The sequence below is a fragment of the Chrysemys picta genome, unplaced genomic scaffold (genome assembly GCF_011386835.1).
Source record: "Chrysemys picta bellii isolate R12L10 unplaced genomic scaffold, ASM1138683v2 scaf51, whole genome shotgun sequence".
NCBI lineage: Eukaryota > Metazoa > Chordata > Testudines > Emydidae > Chrysemys > Chrysemys picta.
Window position 1 is genome coordinate 96,660 of NW_027052758.1, and position 21,868 is coordinate 118,527.

The 21,868-nt window shown below is 49.1% G+C and overlaps 1 long non-coding RNA gene across 1 annotated transcript in view; it reads left to right on the plus strand.

The window, feature by feature from the left end:
- LOC135977862 (uncharacterized) overlaps positions 1-21,868 on the plus strand; it is a 65,795-nt gene that overhangs the window by 23,093 nt on the left and 20,834 nt on the right. Inside the window, exons 9-14 of the long non-coding RNA XR_010595306.1 lie at positions 424-547; positions 2,928-3,051; positions 7,832-7,955; positions 9,341-9,459; positions 11,199-11,322; positions 16,720-16,843. This is a non-coding gene — a long non-coding RNA (uncharacterized LOC135977862). The remainder of the gene's footprint in view (positions 1-423; positions 548-2,927; positions 3,052-7,831; positions 7,956-9,340; positions 9,460-11,198; positions 11,323-16,719; positions 16,844-21,868) is intronic.

A 21,868-nucleotide genomic window follows, 5' to 3' on the forward strand; every position in this document is an offset into this window, starting at 1 on the left:
AGATGCTGCCATCCTGTGGCTTAGCATTAGTGTCTGGGATGATTGGGGCAAGATCTCAACCTCCCCGCAACCCACTTCACTGCTGGCAGAATCCCTCCTGCCCCCCCTGCTAGAGCCGCCTCCCTGCCCAACCTGGGTGGGGGTGGAGAAGAGGGTTCTGATAACTTGAGCTGTGGTTTGGAGGTAGAACAGCTGTCAAGGGTACTGAGGGGGAGGTAGCAGGAGCTCACCCTACAAGGTGGTGGGTTGGCACTGGAGGTTACTAGAAAGGACAAGAAGACTCCATTCTGGGGTTCAGGAGGTGAATTCATCCCTCAGTGGTGGGCAGGTAGTCAGTTTAAATACTGCTGGTTCCAGGTGCCCTTAATTCCCCCTGATTCCTCGGGGGGTTTGAGTCTTTGACAGGTTCTCGTTCCCTTGCAGCAGGAGGACGTCATGGCCAGAGTGATGCACCAGCTCCGCATCATCCGGCACTTGTGCCAGGTGCCTTAGACACTGCAGGGGCTGTGCCTCTGAGGCCATCAGCAACTCCCGCTCCCTGCTGCAGGTACTGCTCTGGCTCACTGTAAATGGGGTGCTAGTGGAAGGGGAAATGGAGCCCCCTGGCACTCAGTAAAAGGGAAAGTGGTGGATTCTCCATCTCTTGATGTCATTTCATGAAGACTAGATGCCTTTCTGGAATGTGTGTGCCCAAAAAGTACCTATTGTACTATACAGGAACCCTATGATATGCAGGGGGTTAGATGAGATGTTCTAAAGGTCTCTTCTGGCCATAAAGTGTAGTAATTTTGGAAACACTGAGTGTAGTATTGGGAGCAGCCTCTGATGCTTTACTGTCTAGCCGGCTTGCTTCCTAGAATGAAGACGCATCGAGTGGGGTGATCCACAGAGAGTAGCTGAAACCTTCAAAGTGTCAGGCCAGCAGCAGGACATTAGCACTTCAGGGGATGGGTGGGTGTGGCAGTCCCTGCACAAAGGCCTTTTGCAGTGTAGTAGTTCCGGGGTGGGGCTCGTCCCTTCCTGGGGTACCTGGGAGCCAGGCCGCCCCGCTACAAAGCGAATAACAGTCTAGGGCCCAGACCTTTGGGTAGGGGCTGAGCACACAATTAGCAGTTCGGCGCTCAGGCCTTTGTGCAGGGACTGAGCACACAATCAACAGTTCAGAGCTCAGGCCCTTATGCAGGGACTGAGCACACAATCAACAGCTCCGGCCCTGGGTCAGGGCGGGGAACAAACCAGTAGTCAGTCAGCGGCCCAGGCCTTGTAGCAGGAGCTGGGTCAGTTTGGGTTAGCCCAGGCCCTAGGTCAGGGCGGGGCAGCAAACCAATCGTCAGTCAGAGGCCCAGGCCCCTTGGACAAGGAGGAGGAGAGACTGCCACCCAGCACGGGGTGGCAAGGGGGAACACAGGCCCACCCACTCCACTGTGTTCCAGCCCGGGGCCCTATCCGCAGCAGTCCGTCTGCCGCGCAGTCAGTGGGGATCCTGACCGCAACACACTGACATGGGTTCGGGGTCTGCTATCCCCGGGCCACTTCCCATCTCCTCCTCCATGGGTACCTGTTCCTCCTGAGTTCCGTCTGCTGGGTCGCAGATCATGGGCTGCTCCGGGCCCCGAGCAGCAGGTAGGTCTGTCACTCCCTCTGGGCCCTTGGCGGGGGGAAGCTCAGACCGTTCCTCAGGATACCGGGCTCTCGGCAGGCTCAGGTCCGCGGGAGCTCGGGCACCAGCGTCTGTCCTCTCCCGCTGCCGGCCAGCTACTGAGCGCTGTGGCTTGGCCTTTATACTTCCTGTCCCGCCCCTTGACTTCCGGGGGGTGGGGACAGGCCGCGGTGGCCTTGACTTCCTGGGGCGCCTGGGAGCCAGGCCGCCCCGCTACATGCAGTATCTCAGCCTATTGGTCAAAGGTGTTAGGGAGGTGGTGACCTCAGAGAGAGATGCTGACATCAGTCAGGGGCGCAGGGCCAGGGAAACCTCAGAGACCCCTGTGGCTTTGCTTTAGCAAGTCTCCTTCTCGAGGTCTCTCTTTGAGGACTGAGAGAGTATTAGGGTTCACGTATGTGAGTGAGAGCAGGAGCCTCTTTCGAGTTTTCTCCTTCCCTTTTACTGATTTTACTAGAAAACAGACGTCCCTGTTTAGAAGGTAAGAGCCTCCAAGAGGTTTTTGAACCTGCTCAGTCTGATCCACCTGGTGCCCGTTGAATTCTAGGCATGGAAAACACTAGTTCAAGGTGACAGAATTTTGTAGTCCACACGGGATTTTGTCCCGTGGAATCACTGGGGACATTAGGGTTTGTCCTTTTCGTTTTACCTTTTCCACCATCCCTCCTTCCTTTCTCTTCATCTCTTACTTCTTTTGTCCTTTCTCCTGTTCCCCTGCCACCACCAGGAGTGGTGTGTGTGTGTGTGTGTGTGTGTGTGTGTTGCTGGGGATGATCTTCACCTCCTCTTGTGGGAAGTTCATCCAAAACTGTGGGGTTGAAATAGTGCTTGGACTCCACAGACACTAGATGCTGCCATCCTGTGGCTTAGCGTTAGTGTCTTGGATGACTTGGGCAAGATCTCAACCTCCCCGCAACCCACTTCACTGCTGCCAGAATCCCTCCTGCCCCCACTGCTAGACCCGCCTCCCAGCCCAACCTTGGTGGGGGTCTAGAAGAGGTTTCTGATGACTTAAGCTGTGGTTTGGAGGTGGAACAGCTGTCAAGGACACTGAGGGGGAGGTAGCAGGAGCTCACCCTAGAAGGAGGGGGATTGGCACTGGAGGTTACTAGAAAGGACAAGAAGACTCCATTCTGGGATTCAGGAGGTGAATTCATCCCTCAGTGTTGGGCAGGTGCTGAGTGGAAATACTGCTGGTTCCAGGTGCCCTTAATTCCCCCTGATTCCTCGGGGCGTTTGAGTCTGACAGGTTCTCATTCCCTTGCAGCAGGAGGGCGTCACGGCCAAAGTGAGGCACCAGCTCCGCATCATCCATCACTTGCGCCAGGTGCCTGAGACACTGCAGGGGTTGTGCCTCTGAGGCCTTCAGCAACTCCCGCTCTCTGTTGCAGGTACTGCTCTGGCTCACTGTAAATGGGGAGCTAGTGGAAGGGGAAATGGAGCCCCCTGGCACTCAGTGAAAGGGAAAGTGGTGGATTCTCCATCACTGAGTGTAGCATTGGGAGCAGCCTCTAATGTTTTACTGTCTAACCGGCTTGCTTCCTAGAATGAAGACGCATTGAGTGGGGTGATCCACAGAGAGTAGCTCAAACCTCCAAAGTGTCAGGCCAGCAGCAGGATATTAGCACTTCAGGGGATGGGTGGGTGTGGCAGTGACATCACAAAGGCCTTTTGCAGGAGCTCAGCCTATTGGTCAAAGTTGTTAGGGAGGTGGTGACCTCAGAGAGAGATGCTCACATCAGCCAGGCAAAACAGGGGCGCAGGGCCAGGGAAACCTCAGAGACCCCTGTGGCTTTGCTTCAGCAAGTCTCCTTCTCGAGCTCTCTTTGAGGACTGAGAGAGTATTAGGGTTCACATATGTGAGTGTGAGCAGGAGCCTCTTTCGAGTTTTCTCCTTTCCTTTTACCCATTTTACTAGAAAACAGAAGTCCCTGTTGAGAAAGTAAGTGCCTCGGAGAGGTTTGTAACCTGTTCAGTCTGATCCACCTGGTGCCATCTGAATTCTAGGCATGGAAAACACTAGTTTAAGGTGGCAGAATTTTATTCCCTCCCTGGGATTTTGTCCCGTAGAATCACTGGGGATATTAGGAAAACAACAAGGAGTCTGGTGGCACCTTAAAGACTAACAGATTTATTTGGGCATAAGCTTTCGTGAGTAAAAACCTCACTTCTTCGGATGCATAGAGTGAAAGTTACAGATGCAGGCATTATATACTGACACATGGAGAGCAGGGAGTTACTTCACAAGTGGAGAACCAGTGTTGACAGGGCCAATTCAAAAATCAGGGTGGATGTAGTCCACTCCAAATAATAGATGAGGAGGTGTCAATTCCAGGAGAGGAAAAGCTGCTTCTGTAGTGAGCCAGCCACTCCCAGTCCCTATTCAAGCCCAGATTAATGGTGTTGAATTTGCAAATGAATTTTAGTTCTGCTGTTTCTCTTTGAAGTCTGTTTCTGAAGTTTTTTTGTTCAATGATAGTGACTTTTAAATCTGTAATAGAATGACCAGGGAGATTGAAGTGTTCACTTACTGGCTTATGTATGTTACCACTCCTGATGTCCGATTTGTGTCCATTTATTCTTTTGCGGAGGGACTGTCCGATTTGGCCAATGTACATGGGAGAGGGGCATTGCTGGCACATGATGGCATATATGACATTAGTGGATGTGCAGGTGAATGAGTCCCTGATGGTGTGGCTGATGTGGTTGGGTCCTCTGATGCTGTTGCCAGAGTAGATATGGGGACAGAGTAGGCAACGAGGTTTGCTACGGGGATAGGTTCCTGGGTTGGTGTTTCTGTGGTGTGGTGTGTAGTTGCTGGTGAGTATTTGCTTCAGGTTGGGGGGTTGTCTGTAAGCGAGGACTGGCCTGCCTCCCAAGGTCTGTGAGAGTAAGGGATCATTTTCCAGGATAGGTTGTAGATCGTGGATAATGCGCTGGAGAGGTTTTAGCTGGGGGCTGTATGTGATGGCCAGTGGTGTTCTGTTATTGTCCTTGTTGGGCCTGTCCTGTAGTAGGTGATTTCTGGGTACCCGTCTTGCTCTGTCAATCTGTTTCCTCACTTCCCCAGGTGGGTATTGTAGTTTTACGAATGCTTGATAAAGATCTTGTAGGTGTTTGTCTCTGTCTGAGGGGTTGGAGCAAATTCGGTTGTATCTTAGGGCTTGGCTGTAGACAATGGATCGTGTGATGTGTCTTGGATGGAAGCCGGAGGCATGTAGGTATGTTTAGCGGTCAGTAGGTTTCCGGTATAGGGTGGTGTTTATGTGACCATCACTTATTTGTACTGTAGTGTCCAGGAAGTGGATCTCTTGTGTGGACTGGTCCAGGCTGAGGTTGATGGTGGGGTGGAAATTGTTGAAGTCCAGGTGGAATTCTTCAAGGGCCTCCTTTCCGTGGGTCCATATGATGAAGATGTCGTCAATGTAGGGCAAGTAGAGGAGGGGCACTAGGGGACGAGAGCTGAGGAAGCGTTGTTCTAAGTCAGCCATAAAAATGTTGGCATACTGTGGGGCCATGCGAGTACCCATAGCAGTGCCACTGACTTGAAGGTATAAGTTGTCCCCAAATCTGAAGTGGTTGTGGGTGAGGACAAAGTCACAAAGCTCAGCCACCAGGCTTGCTGTGGCCTCATCAGGGATACTGTTCCTGACAGCTTGTAGTCCATCCTCATGTAGAATATTGGTATAAAGTGCTTCTACATGCATGGTGGCCAGGATGGTGTTTCCAGGAAGAACATCAATGCATTGTAGTTTCCTCAGGAAGTTGGTGGTGTCTCGAAGATAGCTGGGAGTGCTGGTAGCATAGGGCCTGAGGAGAGAGGCCAAATAGCCAGATAATCCTGCCGTCAGAGTGCCAATGCCTGAGATGATGGGGCGTCCAGGGTTTCCGGGTTTATGGATCTTGGGTAGCAGATAGAATACCCCTGGTCGGGGTTCTGGGGGTGTGTCCATGTAGATTTGTTCCCGTACTATAGCTGGGAGTTTCTTGAGCAGATGGTGTAGTTTCTTTTGGTATTCCTCAGTGGGATCAGAGGATAGTGGCCTGTAGAATGTGGTCTTGGAGAGTTGCCTGGCAGCCTCCTGTTCATAATCTGACCTGTTCATTATGACTACAGCACCTCCTTTGTCAGCCCCTTTGATGATAATGTCAGAGTTGTTTCTGAGGCTGTGGATGGCATTGCGTTCTGTACGGCTGAGGTTATGGGACAAGTGATGTTGTTTGTCCACAATTTCAGCCTGTGCACGTCTGCGGAAACACTCTATGTAGAGGTCCAGTCTGTCATTTCGACCGTCAGGAGGAGTCCACGCAGAATTCTTCTTTTTGTAGTGTTGGTAGGAGGGTTCCTGTGGGTCAGTGCACTGTTCAGTGGTGCGTTGAAAATATTCCTTGAGTCGGAGACGAGGAAAGTAGGCTTCCAGATCACCGCAGAACTGTATCATGTTCGTGGGGACGGTGGGACAGAAAGAGAGTCCCCGAGATAGGACAGACTCTTCTGCTGGGCTAAGCGTGTGGTTGGAAAGATTGACAATGTTGTTAGATGAGTTGAGGGTACCATTGTTATAGCCCCTAGTGGCAGGTATTAGTTTAGATAACTTACAGTCCTTTTTCCTCTGTAGAGAAGTGAAGTGTGCATTGTAAATGGCTTGTCTCATTTTTGTAAAGTCCAGCCACGTGGAAGTTTGTGTAGAAGGCTGGTATTGTATGAGAGTCTCCAGTTCTGAGAGCTCATTCTTGATCTTCTCCTGTCTGCTGTACAGGATGCTGATCAGGTGGTTCCTCAGTTTCTTTGAGAGAGTGTGTGGCACAATCTCTCACCATACTCAGTGTAGTATGTTGATTGCAATGGATTTTTTACCTTCAGTCCTTTTGGTATGATGTCCATCTGTTTGCATTTGGAGAGGAAGATGATGTCTGTCTGTATCTGTGCAAGTTTTTTGTTGGGGTTGATGGATTTCCACTCCATACGGCTAAATTTAGTGCCTTGCATGGTGTCAAGTATCAGGGGGTAGCCATGTTAGTCTGTATCTACAAAAACAACAAGGAGTCTGGTGGCACCTTAAAGACTAACAGATTTATTTGGGCATAAGCTTTCGTGAGTAAAAACCTCACTTCTTCGGATGCATAGAGTGAAAGTTACAGATGCAGGCATTATATACTGACACATGGAGAGCAGGGAGTTACTTCACAAGTGGAGAACCAGTGTTGACAGGGCCAATTCAAAAATCAGGGTGGATGTAGTCCACTCCCAATAATAGATGAGGAGGTGTCAATTCCAGGAGAGGAAAAGCTGCTTCTGTAGTGAGCCAGCCACTCCCAGTCCCTATTCAAGCCCAGATTAATGGTGTTGAATTTGCAAATGAATTTTAGTTCTGCTGTTTCTCTTTGAAGTCTGTTTCTGAAGTTTTTTTTGTTCATGATAGTGACTTTTAAATCTGTAATAGAATGACCAGGGAGATTGAAGTGTTCACATACTGGCTTATGTATGTTACCATTCCTGATGTCCGACATGGGGACATTAGGGTTTGTCCTTTTCCTTTTCCTCCATCCCTCCTTCCTTTCTCTTCATCTCTTACTTCTTTTGTCCTTTCTCTTGTTCCCCTCACACCACCAGGAGTGGTGTGTGTGTGTGTGTGTGTGTGTGTGTGTGTGTGTGTGTGTGGTGCTGATGGTTCTCTTCTCCTCCCCTTCTGGGGAGTTGATCCAAAACTGTGGGGTTGAAATAGTGCTTGGACCCCACTGACAGTAGATGCTGCCATTGTGTGACTTAGCATTAGTGTCTGGGATGACTTGGGTCAAGATCTCAACCTCCCTGCAACCTACTTCACTGCTGTCAGAATCCCTCCTGCACACCCTGTTAGAGCCGCCTCCCAGCCCAACCTGTGTCGGGGTGGAGAAGAGGGTTCTGATGACTTGAGCTGTGGTTTGGAGGTGGAATATCTGTGAAGGGCACTGAGCAGGAGGTAGCAGGAGCTCACCCTACAAGGAGGGGGGTTGGCTCTGGAGGTTTCTAGAAAGGAGAAGAAGACTCCATTTTGGGGTTCAGGAGGTGAATTCATCTCTCATTGATGGGCAGGTGCTGGGTGGAAATACTGCTGGTTCCAGGTTCCCTTAATTCCCCCTGATTCCTCGGGGCGTTTGAGTCTCTGACAGGTTCTCGTTCCCTTGCAGCAGGAGGACGTCACGGCCAAAATGATGCACCAGATCCGCATCATCCTGCACTTACGCCACGTGCCTGAGACACTGCACGGGCTGCGCCTCTGAGGCCTTCAGGAACTCCCGCTCCCTGCTGCAGGTACTGCTCTGGCTCACTGTAAATGGGGAGCTAGTGGAAGGGGAAATGGAGCCCCCTGGCACTCACTCAAAGGGAAAGTGATGGATTCTCCATCTCTTAATGTCATTTAATTTAGACTAGATACCTTTCTGGAATGTTTGTACCCAAAAAGTAACTATTGTACTATACAGGAAGCCCATGATATGCAGGGGCTTAGATTAGATGCTCTAAAGGTCTCTTCTGGCCATAAAGTGTAGTAATTTTGGAAACACGGAGTGTAGCATTGGGAGCAGCCTCTGATGTTTTATTGTCTAGCCGGTTTGCTTCCTAGAATGAAGACCCATTGAGTGGGGTGATTCACACAGAGTAGCTCAAACCTTCAAAGTGTCAGGCCAGCAGGAGGACATTAGCACTTCAGGGTTTGGTTGGGTGTGGCAGTGACATCACAAAGGCCTTTTGCAGGACGTCAGCTTATTGGTCAAATGTGTTAGGGAGGTGGTGACCTCAGAGAGAGATGCTGACATCAGAGAGAGATGCTGACATGAGGGCCAGGGAAACCTCAGAGACCCCTCTGGCTTTGCTTCAGCAAGTCTCCTCCTTGAGGTCTCTCTTTGAGGAAAGTAAGTGCCTCGGAGAGGTTTGTATCCTGTTCAGTCTGATCCACCTGGTGCCAGCTGAATTCTAAGCATGGAAAACACTAGTTCAAGGTGGCAGAATTTTATTCCCTCCCTGTGATTTTGTCCCGTAGAATCACTGGGGACATTAGTGTTTGTCCTTTTCGTTTTACCTTTTCCTCCCTCCCTCCTTCCTTTCTCTTCATCTCTTACTTCTTTTGTCCTTTCTCCTGTTCCCCTCCCACCACCGGGAGTGGTTTGTGTGTGTGTGTTTGTGTGTGTGTTGCTGGGGGTGCTCTTCACCTCCCCTTGTGGGGAGTTCATCCAAAACTGTATAGTTGAAATAGTGCTTGGACTTCACTGACACTAGATGCTGCCATCGTGTGGTTTAGCATTAGTGTCTGGGATGACTTCGGGCAAGATCTCAACCTCCCCGCAACCCACTTCACTGCTGCCAGAATCCCACCTGCCCCCCCTGCTAGAGCCGCATCCCTGCCCAACCTGGGTGGGGGTGGAGAAGAGGGTTCTGATAACTTGAGCTGTGGTTTGGAGGTGGAACAGCTGTCAAGGGCACTGAGGGGGAGGTAGCAGGAGCTCACCCTACAAGGACGGGGGTTGGCACTGGAGATTACTAGAAAGGACAAGAAGACTCCATTCTGGGGTTCAGGAGGTGAATTCATCCCTCAGTGGTGGGCAGGTGCAGGGTGTAAATACTGCTGGTTCCAGGTGTTCTTAATTGCCCCTGATTCCTCGGGGCATTTGAGTCTCTGACAGGTTCTCGTTCCCTTGCAGGAGGAGGACGTCACGGCCAAAGTGATGCACCCGCATCATCCGCCACTTGCGCCAGGTGCCTGAGACACTGCAGGGGCTGCGCCTCTGAGGCCTTCAGCAACTCCCGCTCTCTGTTGCAGGTACTGCTCTGTCTCCCTGTAAATGGCGAGCTAGTGGAAGGGGAAATGGAGCCCCCTGGCACTCACTAAAAGGGAAAGTGGTGGATTCTCCATCTCTTGATGTCATTGAATGAAGACTAGATGCCTTTCTGGAATGTGTGTGCCCAAAAAGTAACTATTGTACTATACAGGAGGCCTATGATATGGAGGGGGTTAGATGAGATGCTCTAAAAGTCTCTTCTGGCCATAAAGTGTAGTAATTTTGGAAACACTGAGTGTAGCATTGGGAGCAGCCTCTGATGCTTTACTGTCTAGCCGGCTTGCTTCCTAGAATGAAGACGCATCGAGTGGGGTGATCCTCAGAGAGTAGCTGAAACCTTCAAAGTGTCAGGCCAGCAGCAGGACATTAGCACTTCAGGGGATGAGTGGGTGTGGCAGTGACATCACAAAGGCCTTTTGCAGTGTAGTAGTTCCGGGGTGGGGCTCGTCCCTTCCGGCCAGTCCTCCTCAGGATACCGGGCTCTCGGCAGGCTCAGGTCCGCGGGAGCTCGGGCACCAGCGTCTGTCCTCTCCCGCTGCCGGCCAGCTACTGAGCGCTGTGGCTTGGCCTTTATACTTCCTGTCCCGCCCCTTGACTTCCGGGGGGTGGGGACAGGCCGCGGTGGCCTTGACTTCCTGGGGCACCTGGGAGCCAGGCCGCCCCGCTACATGCAGTATCTCAGCGTATTGGTCAAAGGTGTTAGGGAGGTGGTGACCTCAGAGAGAGATGCTGACATCAGTCAGGCAGGACAGGGGCGCAGGGCCAGGGAAACCTCAGAGACCCCTGTGGCTTTGCTTTAGCAAGTCTCCTTTTCGAGGTCTCTCTTTGAGGACTGAGAGAGTATTAGGGTTCACGTATGTGAGTGCGAGCAGGAGCCTCTTTCGAGTTTTCTCCTTTCCTTTTACTGATTTTACTCGAAAACAGACGTCCCTGTTTAGAAGGTAAGAGCCTCCGAGAGGTTTTTGAACCTTCTCAGTCTGATCCACCTGGTGCCCGTTGAATTCTAGGCATGGAAAACACTAGTTCAAGGTGACAGAATTTTGTAGTCCACACGGGATTTTGTCCCGTTGAATCACTGGGGACATTAGGGTTTGTCCTTTTCATTTTACCTTTTCCACCATCCCTCCTTCCTTTCTCTTCATCTCTTACTTCTTTTGTCCTTTCTCCTGTTCCCCTGCCACCACCAGGAGTGGTGTGTGTGTGTGTGTGCGTGTTGCTGGGGGTGATCTTCACCTCCTATTGTGGGAAGTTGATCCAAAACTGTGGGGTTGAAATAGTGCTTGGACTCCACTGACACAAGATGCTGCCATCCTGTGGCTTAGCATTAGTGTCTGGGATGACTTGGGGAAGATCTCAACCTCCCCTCAAACCACTTCACTTCTGGCAGAATCCCTCCTGCCCCCCTGCTAGAGCAGCCTCCCTGGCCAACCTGGGTGGGGGTGGAGAACAGGGTTCTGATAACTTGAGGTGTGGTTTGGAGGTGGAACAGCTGTCAAAAACACTGAGCGGGAGGTAGCAGGAGCTAATCCTACAAGGAGGGGGGTTGGCACTGCAGGATACTAGAAAGGACAAGAAGACTCCATTCTTGGGTTCAGGAGGTGAATTCATCCCTGAGCGGTGGGCAGGTGCTGGGTGGAAATACTACTGGTTCCAGGTGCCCTTAATTCCCCCTGATTCCTCGGGGCGTTTGAGTCTCTGACAGGTTCTCATTCCCTTGCAGCAGGAAGACGTCACGGCCAAAGGGATGCACCAGCTCGGAATCATCCGGCACTTGCGCCAGGTGCCTGAGACACTGAAGGGGCTGTTCCTCTGAGGCCTTCAGCAACTCCCGCTCCCTGCTGCAGGTACTGCTCTGGCTCACTGTAAATGGGGAGCTAGTGGAAGGGGAAATGGAGCCCCCTGGCATTCACTAAAAGGGAAAGTGTTGGATTCTCCATCTCTTAATGTCATTGAATGAAGACTAGATGCCTTTCTGGAATGTGTGTGCCCAAAAAGTAACTCTTGTACTATACAGTAGGCCTATGATATGCAGCGGGTTAGATTAGATGCTCTAAAGGTCTCTTCTGGCCATAAAGTCTACAAATTTTGGAAACACTGAGTGTAGTATTGGGAGCAGCCTCTGATGTTTTACTGTCTAGCCGGCTTGCTTCCTAGAATGAAGACGCATTGAGTGGGGTGATCCACAGAGAGTACCTGTGTCAAGGCTGTATCCCCACTTTGAAGTTTAGGGTACAAATGTAGGGGCCTGCATGAAAACTTCTAAGCTTAACCACCATCCCAAGGCTAATTTCCTCCCCTGGGTAGCCTTGAGAAACCTTTCAGCAATTCCCTGGTGAATACAGATCCAAACCCCTTGGATCTTAAAACAAGGAGAAATAAACCATCCCCCCTCCTTCCTCCCACCAACTTCTGGTGAATACAGATCCAACCCCCTTGGATCTAAAAGAAGGAGAAATTAACCATTCCCCTCCTTCCTCCCACCAACTCCTGGTGAATCAAGATCCAAACTCCTTGGATCTTAAAACAAGGAAAAATCAATCCGGTTCTTAAAAATAAGGCTTTTAATTAAAGAAAAAGGTAAAAATCATCTCTTTAAAATCAGTATGGAAATTAACCTTACAGGGTAATCAAACTTAAAGAGCTCAGAGGACTCCCCTCTAGTCTTAGGTTCAAAGTACAGCAAACAAAGATAAACACTCTAGGAAAAGGTACATTTACAAGTTGAGAAAACAAAGGAAAACTAACACGCCTTGTTTGAAATAGGAGAGACTTGTTTAGAAAGATGTGGAGAACCTGGATTGATGTCTGGTCCCTCTCAGTCCCGAGGGCGAACACCCACACAAACAAAGAACACAAACAAAAGCCTTCCCCTCCCCAAGATTTGAAAGTATCTTGTCCCCTTATTGGTCCTTTAGGTCAGATGCCAGCCAGGTTACCTGAGCTTCTTAACCCTTTACAGGGAAAAGGATTTTGGAGTCTCTGGCCAGGAGGATTTTATAGTACTTGAGGACTGTACACAGGACAGCTGTTACCCTTCCCTTTATAGTTATGACAACCTCAAACCTTCAAAGTGTCAGGCCAGCAGCAGGACATTAGCACTTCAGGGTTTGGTTGGGTGTGGCAGTGACATCACAAAGGCCTTTTGCAGGATGTCAGCTTATTGGTCAAATGTGTTAGGGAGGTGGTGACCTCAGAGAGAGATGCTGACATCAGCCTGGCAGGACAGGAGCACAGGGCCAGGGAAACCTCAGAGACCCTGTGGCTTTGCTTCAGCAAGTCTCCTTCTCGAGGTCTCTCTTTGAGGACTGAGAGAGTGTTAGGGTTGACGTACGTGAGTGCGTGCAGGAGCCTCTTTCGAGTTTTCTCCTTTCCTTTTACTGATTTTACTAGAAAACAGACGTTCCTGTTTAGAAGGTAAGAGCCTCCAAGAGGTTTTGGCAGCTGCTCAGTCTGATCCATCTGGTGCCAGCTGAATTCTAGGCATGGAAAACAGTAGTTTAAGATGGCAGAATTTTATTCCATCCCTTGGATTTTGTGCCGTAGAATCACTGGGGACATTAGGGTTTGTCCTTTTTGTTTTACCTTTTCCTCCATCCCTCCTTCCTTTCTCTTCATCTCTTATTTCTTTTGTCCTTTCTCCTGTTAGCCTCCCACCACCAGGAATGGTGTGTGTGTGTGTGTTGCTGGGGGTGCTCTTCACTTCCCCTTGTGGGAAGTTGATCCAAAACTGTGGGGTTGAAATAGTGGTTGAACTCCAATGACACTAGATGCTGCCATCCTGTGGCTTAGCATTAGTGTCTGGGATGACTTGGGGCAAGATCTCAACTTCCCCGCAACCCACTTCACTGCTGCCAGAATCCCTCCTGCCCCCCCGCTAGAGCCGCCTCCCTGGCCAACCTTGGTGGGGGTGGAGAACAGTGTTTTTTTCATACATTCATAGATTATCGGACTGGAAGGGACCTCGAGAGGTCATCGAGTCCAGTCCCCTGCCCGCATAGCAGGACCAAATACCATCTAGACCATCCCTGATAGACATTTATCTAACCTACTCTTAAATATCTCAAGAGATGGAGATTCCACAACCTCCCTCGGCAATTTATTCCAGTGTTTAACCACCCTGACAGTTAGGAACTTTTTCCTAATGTCCAACCTAGACCTCCCTTGCTGTAGTTTAAACCCATTGCTTCTGGTTCTATCCTTAGAGGCTAAGGTGAACAAGTTTTCTCCCTCCTCCTTATGACACCCTTTGAAATACCTGAAAACTGCTATCATGTCTCCTCTCAGTCTTCTCTTTTCCAAACTAAACAAACCCAATTCTTTCAGCCTTCCTTCATAGGTCATGTTCTCAAGACCTTTAATCATTCTTGTTGCTCTTCTCTGGACCCTTTCCAATTTCTCCACATCTTTTTTAAAATGCGGTGCCCAGAACTGGACACAATACTCCAGCTGAGGCCTAACCAGAGCAGAGTAGAGCGGAAGAATGACTTCTCGTGTCTTGCTCACAACACACCTGTTAATACATCCCAGAATCAGGTTTGCTTTTTTTGCAACAGCATCACACTGTTGACTCATATTTAGCTTGTGGTCCACTATAACCCCTAGATCCCTTTCTGCCGTACTCCTTCCTAGACAGTCTCTTCCCATTCTGTATGTGTGAAACTGATTGTTCCTTCCTAAGTGGAGCACTTTGCATTTGTCTTTGTTAAACTTCATCCTGTTTAACTCAGACCATTTCTCCAATTTGTCCAGATCATTTTGAATTATGACCCTGTCCTCCAAAGCAGTTGCAATCCCTCCCAGTTTGGTATCATCCGCAAACTTAATAAGCGTACTTTCTATGCCAATATCTAAGTCGTTGATGAAGATATTGAACAGCGCCGGTCCCAAAACAGACCCCTGCGATACCCCACTCGTTATGCCTTTCCAGCAGGATTGGGAACTATTAATAACAACTCCCTGAGTACGGTTATCCAGCCAGTTATGCACCCACCTTATAGCAGCCCCATCTAAATTGTATTTGCCTAGTTTATCAATAAGAATATCATGCGAGACCGTATCAAATGCCTTACTAAAGTCTAGGTATACCACATCCACAGCCTCACCCTTCTCTACAAGGCTCGTTATCCTATCAAAGAAAGCTATCAGATTGGTTTGACGTGATTTGTTCTTCACAAATCCATGCTGGCTGTTCCCTATCACCTTACCACCTTCCAAGTGTTTGCAGATGATTTCCTTAATTACTTGCTCCGTTATCTTCCCTGGCACAGAAGTTAAACTCACTGGTCTGTAGTTTCCTGGGTTGTTTTTATTTCCCTTTTTATAGATGGGCACTATACTTGCCCTTTTCCAGTCTTCTGGAATCTCTCCCGTCTCCCATGATTTTCCAAAGATAATAGCTAGAGGCTCAGATACCTCCTCTATTAGCTCCTTGAGTATTCTAGGATGCATTTCATCAGGCCCTGGTGACTTGCAGGCATCTAACTTTTCTAAGTGATTTTTAACTTGTTTCTTTTTTATTTTATCTGCTAAACCTACCCCCTTCCCATTAGCATTCACTATGTTAGGCATTCCTTCAGACTTCTCGGTGAAGACCGAAACAAAGAAGTCATTAAGCATCTCCGCCATTTCCAAGTTTCCTGTTACTGTTTCTCCCTCTTCACTAAGCAGTGGGCCTACCCTGTCTTTGGTCTTCCTCTTGCTTCTAACGTATTGATAAAAAGTCTTCTTGTTTCCCTTTATTCCCGTAGCTAGTTTGAGCTCATTTTGTGCCTTTGCCTTTCTAATCTTGCCCCTGCATTCCTGTGTTGTTTGCCTATATTCATCCTTTGTAATCTGTCCCAGTTTCCATTTTTTATATGACTCCTTTTTATTTTTTAGATCATGCAAGATCTCATGGTTAAGCCAAGGTGGTCTTTTGCCACATTTTCTATCTTTCCTAACCAGCGGAATAGCTTGCTTTTGGGCCCTTAATAGTGTCCCTTTGAAAAACTGCCAACTCTCCTCAGTTGTTTTTCCCCTCAGTCTTGATTCCCATGGGACCTTACCTATCAGCTCTCTGGGCTTACCAAAATCTGCCTTCCTGAAATCCATTGTCTCTATTTTGCTGTTCTCCCTTCTACCCTTCCTTAGAATTGCAAACTCTATGATTTCATGATCACTTTCACCCAGGCTGCCTTCTACTTTCAAATTCTCAACGAGTTCCTCCCTATTTGTTAAAATCAAGTCTAGAACAGCTTCCCCCCTAGTAGCTTTTTCAACCTTCTGAAATAAAAAGTTGTCTCCAATGCAGTCCAGGAATTTGTTGGATAGTCTGTGCCCCGCTGTGTTATTTTCCCAACATATAGCCGGATAGTTGAAGTCCCCCATCACCACCAAATCTTGGGCTTTGGATGATTTTGTTAGTTGCTTAAAAAAAGCCTCATCCACCTCTTCCACCTGGTTAGGTGGCCTGTAGTAGACTCCTAGCATGACATCTCCCTTGTTTTTTACCCCTTTTAGCCTAACCCAGAGACTCTCAACACTTCCGTCTCCTATGTCCATCTCTACCTCAGTCCAAGTGTGTACATTTTTAATATACAAGGCAACACCTCCTCCCTTTTTCCCCTGTCTATCCTTCCTGAGCAAGCTGTACCCATCCACACCAACATTCCAATCATGTGTATTATCCCACCAAGTTTCAGTGATGCCAACAATGTCATAGTTGTATTTATTTATTAGCACTTCCAGTTCTTCCTGCTTATTCCCCATACTTCTCGCATTTGTATATAGGCATCTAAGATACTGGTTTGATCTTTCCTCCCAGTTTTGTCCTGACCCTCCTTTCCCTCTGACAATATAGCCCACACTCCCTCTCGTTTTTGACCCATCTCCCCGGTCTCCATGTTCCCCACTTACCTGTGGGCTTTGCTCACCTGTCCCGTTCGAACCTAGTTTAAAGCCCTCCTCACTAGGTTAGCCAGTCTGTGTCCAAAGGTACTAATAACTTGAGCTGTGGTTTGGAGGTGGAACAGCTGTCAAGGGCACTGAGGGGGAGATAGCAGGAGCTCATCCTTCAAGGAGGGGGGTTGGCACTGGAGGTTACTAGAAAGGACAAGAAGACTCCATTCTGGGGTTCAGGAGGTGAATTTATCCCTCAGTGGTGGGCAGGTGATGGGTGGAAGTAGTGCTGGTTCCAGGTGCCCTTAATTCCCGCTGATTCCTCGGGGCGTTTGAGTCTCTGACAGGTTCTCGTTCCCTTGCAGCAGGAGGACGTCACGTCCAAAGTGATGCACCAGCTCCGCATCATCCGGCACTTGCGCCAGATTCCTGAGACACTGCAGGGGCTGTGCCTCTGTGAACATCAGCAACTCCTGCTCCTTGCTGCAGGTACTGCTCTGGCTCACTGTAAATGGGGTGCTAGTGGAAGGGGAAATGGAGCCCCCTGGCACTCACTAAAAGGGAAAGTGGTGGACCCCTGTGGCTTTGCTTCAGCAAGTCTCCTTCTCGAGGTCTCTCTTTGAGGACTGAGAGAGTGTTAGGGTTGACGTATGTGAGTGCGAGCAGGAGCCTCTTTCGAGTTTTCTCCTTTCCTTTTACTGATTTTACTAGAAAACAGACGTCCCTGTTAGAATCATAGAATCATGGAATATCAGAGTTGGAACGGACCTCAAGAGGTCATCTAGTCCAACCCCCTGATCAAAGCAGGACCAATTCCCAGCTAAATCATCCCAGCCAGGGCTTTGTCAAGCCGGGCCTTAAAAACCTCCAAGGAAGGAGACTCCACCACCTCCCTAGGTAACGCATTCCAGTGTTTCACCACCCTCCTAGTGAAATAGTTTTTCCTGATATCCAACCTGGACCTCCCCCACTGCAACTTGAGACCATTCCTCCTTATTCTGTCATCTGCCACCACTGAGAACAGCCGAGCTCCATCCTCTTTGGAACCCCCCTTCACGTAGTTGAAGGCTGCTATCAAATCCCCCCTCATTCTTCTCTTCTGGAGACTAAACAATCCCAGTTCCCTCAGCCTCTCCTCATAAGTCATGTGCTCCAGACCCCTAATCATTTTTGTTGCCCTCCGCTGGACTCTTTCCAATTTTTCCTCATCCTTCTTGTAGTGTGGGTCCCCAAACTGGACACAGTATTCCAGATCAGGCCTCACCAATGTCGAATAAAGGGGAACGATCACGTTCCTCGATCTGCTGGCAATGCCCCTACTTATACAGCCCAAAATGCCGTTAGCCTTCTTGGCAACAAGAGCACACTGTTGACTCATATCCAGCTTCTCATCCACTGTGACCCCTAGGTCCTTTTCTGCAGAACTGCTACCTAGCCATTCGGTCCCTAGTCTGTAGCAGTGCATGGGATTCTTCCGTCCTAAGTGCAGGACTCTGCACTTGTCCTTGTTGAACCTCATCAGGTTTTTTTCGGCCCAATCCTCTAATGTGTCTAGGTCCCTCTGTATCCGATCCCTACCCTCGAGTGTATCTACCACGCCTCCTAGTTGAGTGTCACCTGCAAACTTGCTGAGAGTGCAGTCCACACCATCCTCCAGATCATTAATAAAGATATTAAACAAAACCGGCCCCAGGAGCGACCCTTGGGGCACTCCGCTTGAAACTGGCTGCCAACTAGACATGGAGCCATTGATCACTACCCGTTGAGCCCGACGATCCAGCCAGCTTTCTATCCAGCTTACAGTCCATTCATCCAGCCCATACTTCTTTAACTTGGCGGCAAGAATACTGTGGGAGACGTATGTGAGTGCGAGCAGGAGCCTCTTTCGAGTTTTCTCCTTTTATTGATTTTACTAGAAAACAGACGTGCCTGTTGAGAAGGTAAGAGCCTTGGAGAGGTTTTTAACCTGCTCAGTCTGATCCATCTGGTGCCAGCTGAATTCTAGGCATGGAAAACACTAGTTCAAGGTGGCAGAATTTTATAGCCCACCTGGGATTTTGTGCCGTAGAATCACTGGGGATATTAGGGTTTGTCCTTTTCGTTTTACCTTTTCCTCCATCCCTCCTTCCTTTCTCTTGTTCCCCTCCCACCACCAAGAGTGGTGTGTGTGTGTGTGTTGCTGGGGGTGCTCTTCACCTCCCCTCGTGCGAAGTTGACACTGCAAGGGCTGTGCCTTTGTGAACATCAGCAACTCCTACTCCCTGCTGCAGGTACTGCTCTGGCTCACTGTAAATGGGGTGCTAGTGGAAGGGGAAATGGAGCCCCCTGGCACTCACTAAATGGGAAAGTGGTGGATTCTCCATCTCTTGATGTCATTGAATGAAGACTAAATGCCTTTGTGGAATGTTTCTGCCCAAAAAGTAACTATTGTCCTATACAGGAAGCCTATGATATGCAGGGGCTTAGATGAGATGCTCTAAAGGTCTCTTGTGGCCATAAAGTCTCCTAATTTTGGAAACACTGAGTGTAGCATTGGAAGCAGCCTCTGATGTTTTACCGTCTAGCCGGATTGCTTCCTAGAATGAAGACGCATTGAGTGGGGTGATCCACAGAGAGTAGCTCAAACCTTCAAAGTGTCAGGCCAGCAGCAGGACATTAGCACTTCCGGGGATGGGTGGGCGTGGCAGTGACATCACAAAGGCCTTTTCAGGACCTCAGCGTATTGGTCAAAGGTGTTAGGGAGGTGGTGATCTCCGTGAGAGATGCTGACATCAGCCAGGCAGGACAGGGGCGCATGGCCAGGGAAACCTCAGAGACCCCTGTGGCTTTGCTTCAGCAAGTCTCCTTCTCGAGGTTTCTCTTGAGGACTGTACACAGGACAGCTGTTACCCTTCCCTTTATAGTTATGACAACCTCAAACCTTCAAAGTGTCAGGCCAGCAGCAGGACATTAGCACTTCAGGGTTTGGTTGGGTGTGGCAGTGACATCACAAAGGCCTTTTGCAGGATGTCAGCTTATTGGTCAAATGTGTTAGGGAGGTGGTGACCTCAGAGAGAGATGCTGACATCAGCCTGGCAGGACAGGGGCGCATGGCCAGGGAAACCTCAGAGACCCCTGTGGCTTTGCTTCAGCAAGTCTCCTTCTCGAGGTTTCTCTTGAGGACTGAGAGAGTATTAGGATTCACGTATTTGAGTGAGAGCAGGAGCCTCTTTCGAGTTGTCTCCTTTCCTTTTACTGATTTTACTAGAAAACAGACATCCCTGTTTAGAAAGTAAGAGCCTCCAAGAGGTTTTGGAACCTGCTCAGTCTGATCCATCTGGTGCCAACTGAATTCTGGGCATGGAAAACACTAGTTCAAGGTGGCAGAATTTTAATCCCTCCCTGTGATTTTGTCTGGTAGAATCACTGGGGACATTAGGGTTTGTCCTTTTCGTTTTACCTTTTCCTCCATCCCTCCTTCCTTTCTCTTTATCTCTTACTTCTTTTGTCCTTTCTCTTGTTCCCCTCCCACCACCAGGAGTGGTATATGTGTGTGTGTGTGTGTGTGTGTTGCTGGCCAAACTAAAAGCAGAAGAAAATGAAAGAAAACATCAGAGACTGCATCAATCAACAAAACTCAAGACACAGCAGAGAAAAAGAGAAGAAAAAGCCATCCTCCAGATCATTAATAAAGATATTAAACAAAACCGGCCCCAGGACCGACCCTTGGGGCACTACTCCGCTTGAAACCGGCTGCCAACTAGACATGGAGCCATTGATCACTACCCGTTGAGCCCGACGATCCAGCCAGCTTTCTATCCACCTTACAGTCCATTCATCCATCCCATACTTCTTTAACTTGGTGGCAAGAATACTGTGGGAGAGCGTATCAAAAGCTTTGCTAAAGTCAAGGAATAACACATCCACTGCTTTCCCCTCATCCACAGAGCCAGTTATCTCATCATAGAAGGCAATTAGGTTAGTCAGGCACGACTTCCCCTTCGTGAATCCATGCTGACTGTTCCTGATCACTTTCCTCTCCTCTAAGTGTTTCATAATTGATTCCTTGAGGACCTGCTCCATGATTTTTCCAGGGACTGAGGTGAGGCTGACTGGCCTGTAGTTCCCTGGATCCTCCTCCTTCCCTTTTTTAAAGATGGGCACGACATTAGCCTTTTTCCAGTCATCCGGGACCTCCCTCGATCGCCATGAGTTTTCAAAAATAATGGCTAATGGCTGTGCAATCTCATCCGCCAAGTCCTTTAGCACCCTTGGATGCAGCGCATCCAGCCCCATGGAGTTGTGCACGTCCAGTTTTTCTAAATAGTCCCGAACCACTTCTTTCTCCACAGAGGGCTGGTCACCTTCTCCCCATATTGTGCTGCCCAGTGCAGCAGTCTGGGAGCTGACCTTGTTCGTGAAGACAGAGGCAAAAAAAGCATTGAGTACATTAGCTTTTTCCACATCCTCGGTCACTAGGTTGCCTCCCTCATTCAGTAAGGGGCCCACACTTTCCTTGACTTTCTTCTTGTTGCTAACATACCTGAAGAAACCCTTCTTGTTACTCTTAACATCTCTTGCTAGCTGCAACTCCAAGTGTGATTTGGCCTTCCTGATTTCACTCCTGCATGCCTGAGCAATATTTTTATACTCCTCCCTGGTCATTTGTCCAATCTTCCACTTCTTGTAAGCTTCTTTTTTGCGTTTAAGATCAGCAAGGATTTCACTGTCTAGCCAAGCTGGTCGCCTGCCATATTTACTATTCTTTCTACACATCGGGATGGTTTGTTCCTGCAACCGCAATAAGGATTCTTTAAAATACAGCCAGCTCTCCTGGACCCCTTTGCCCTTCATGTTATTCTCCCAGGGGATCCTGCCCATCTGTTCCCTGAGGGAGTCAAAGTCTGCTTTTCTGAAGTCCAGGGTCCGTATTCTGCTGCTCTCCTTTCTTCCTTGTGTCAGGATCCTGAACTCGACCATCTCATGGTCACTGCCTCCCAGATTCCCATCCACTTTTGCTTCCCCTACTAATTCTTCCCTGTTTGTGAGCAGCAGGTCAAGAAAAGCTCTGCCCCTAGTTGGTTCCTCCAGCACTTGCACCAGGAAATTGTGCCCTACACGTTCCAAAAACTTCCTGGATTGTCTGTGCACCGCTGTATTGCTCTCCTAGCAGATATCAGGGTGATTAAAGTCTCCCATGAGAACCAGGGCCTGCGATCTAGCAACTTCTGCTAGTTGCCAGAAGAAAGCCTCGTCCACCTCATCCCCCTGGTCTGGTGGTCTATAGCAGACTCCAACCATGACATCCCCCTTGTTGCTCACACTTCTCAACTTTATCCAGAGACTGTCAGGTTTTTCTGCAGTTTCATACCAGAGCTCTGAGCAGTCATACTCCTCTCTTACATACAACGCAACTCCCCCACCTTTTCTGCCCTGCCTGTCCTTCCTGAACAGTTTATATCCATCCATGACAGTACTCCAGTCATGTGAGTTATCCCACCAAGTCTCTGTTATTCCAATCACATCATAGTTCCC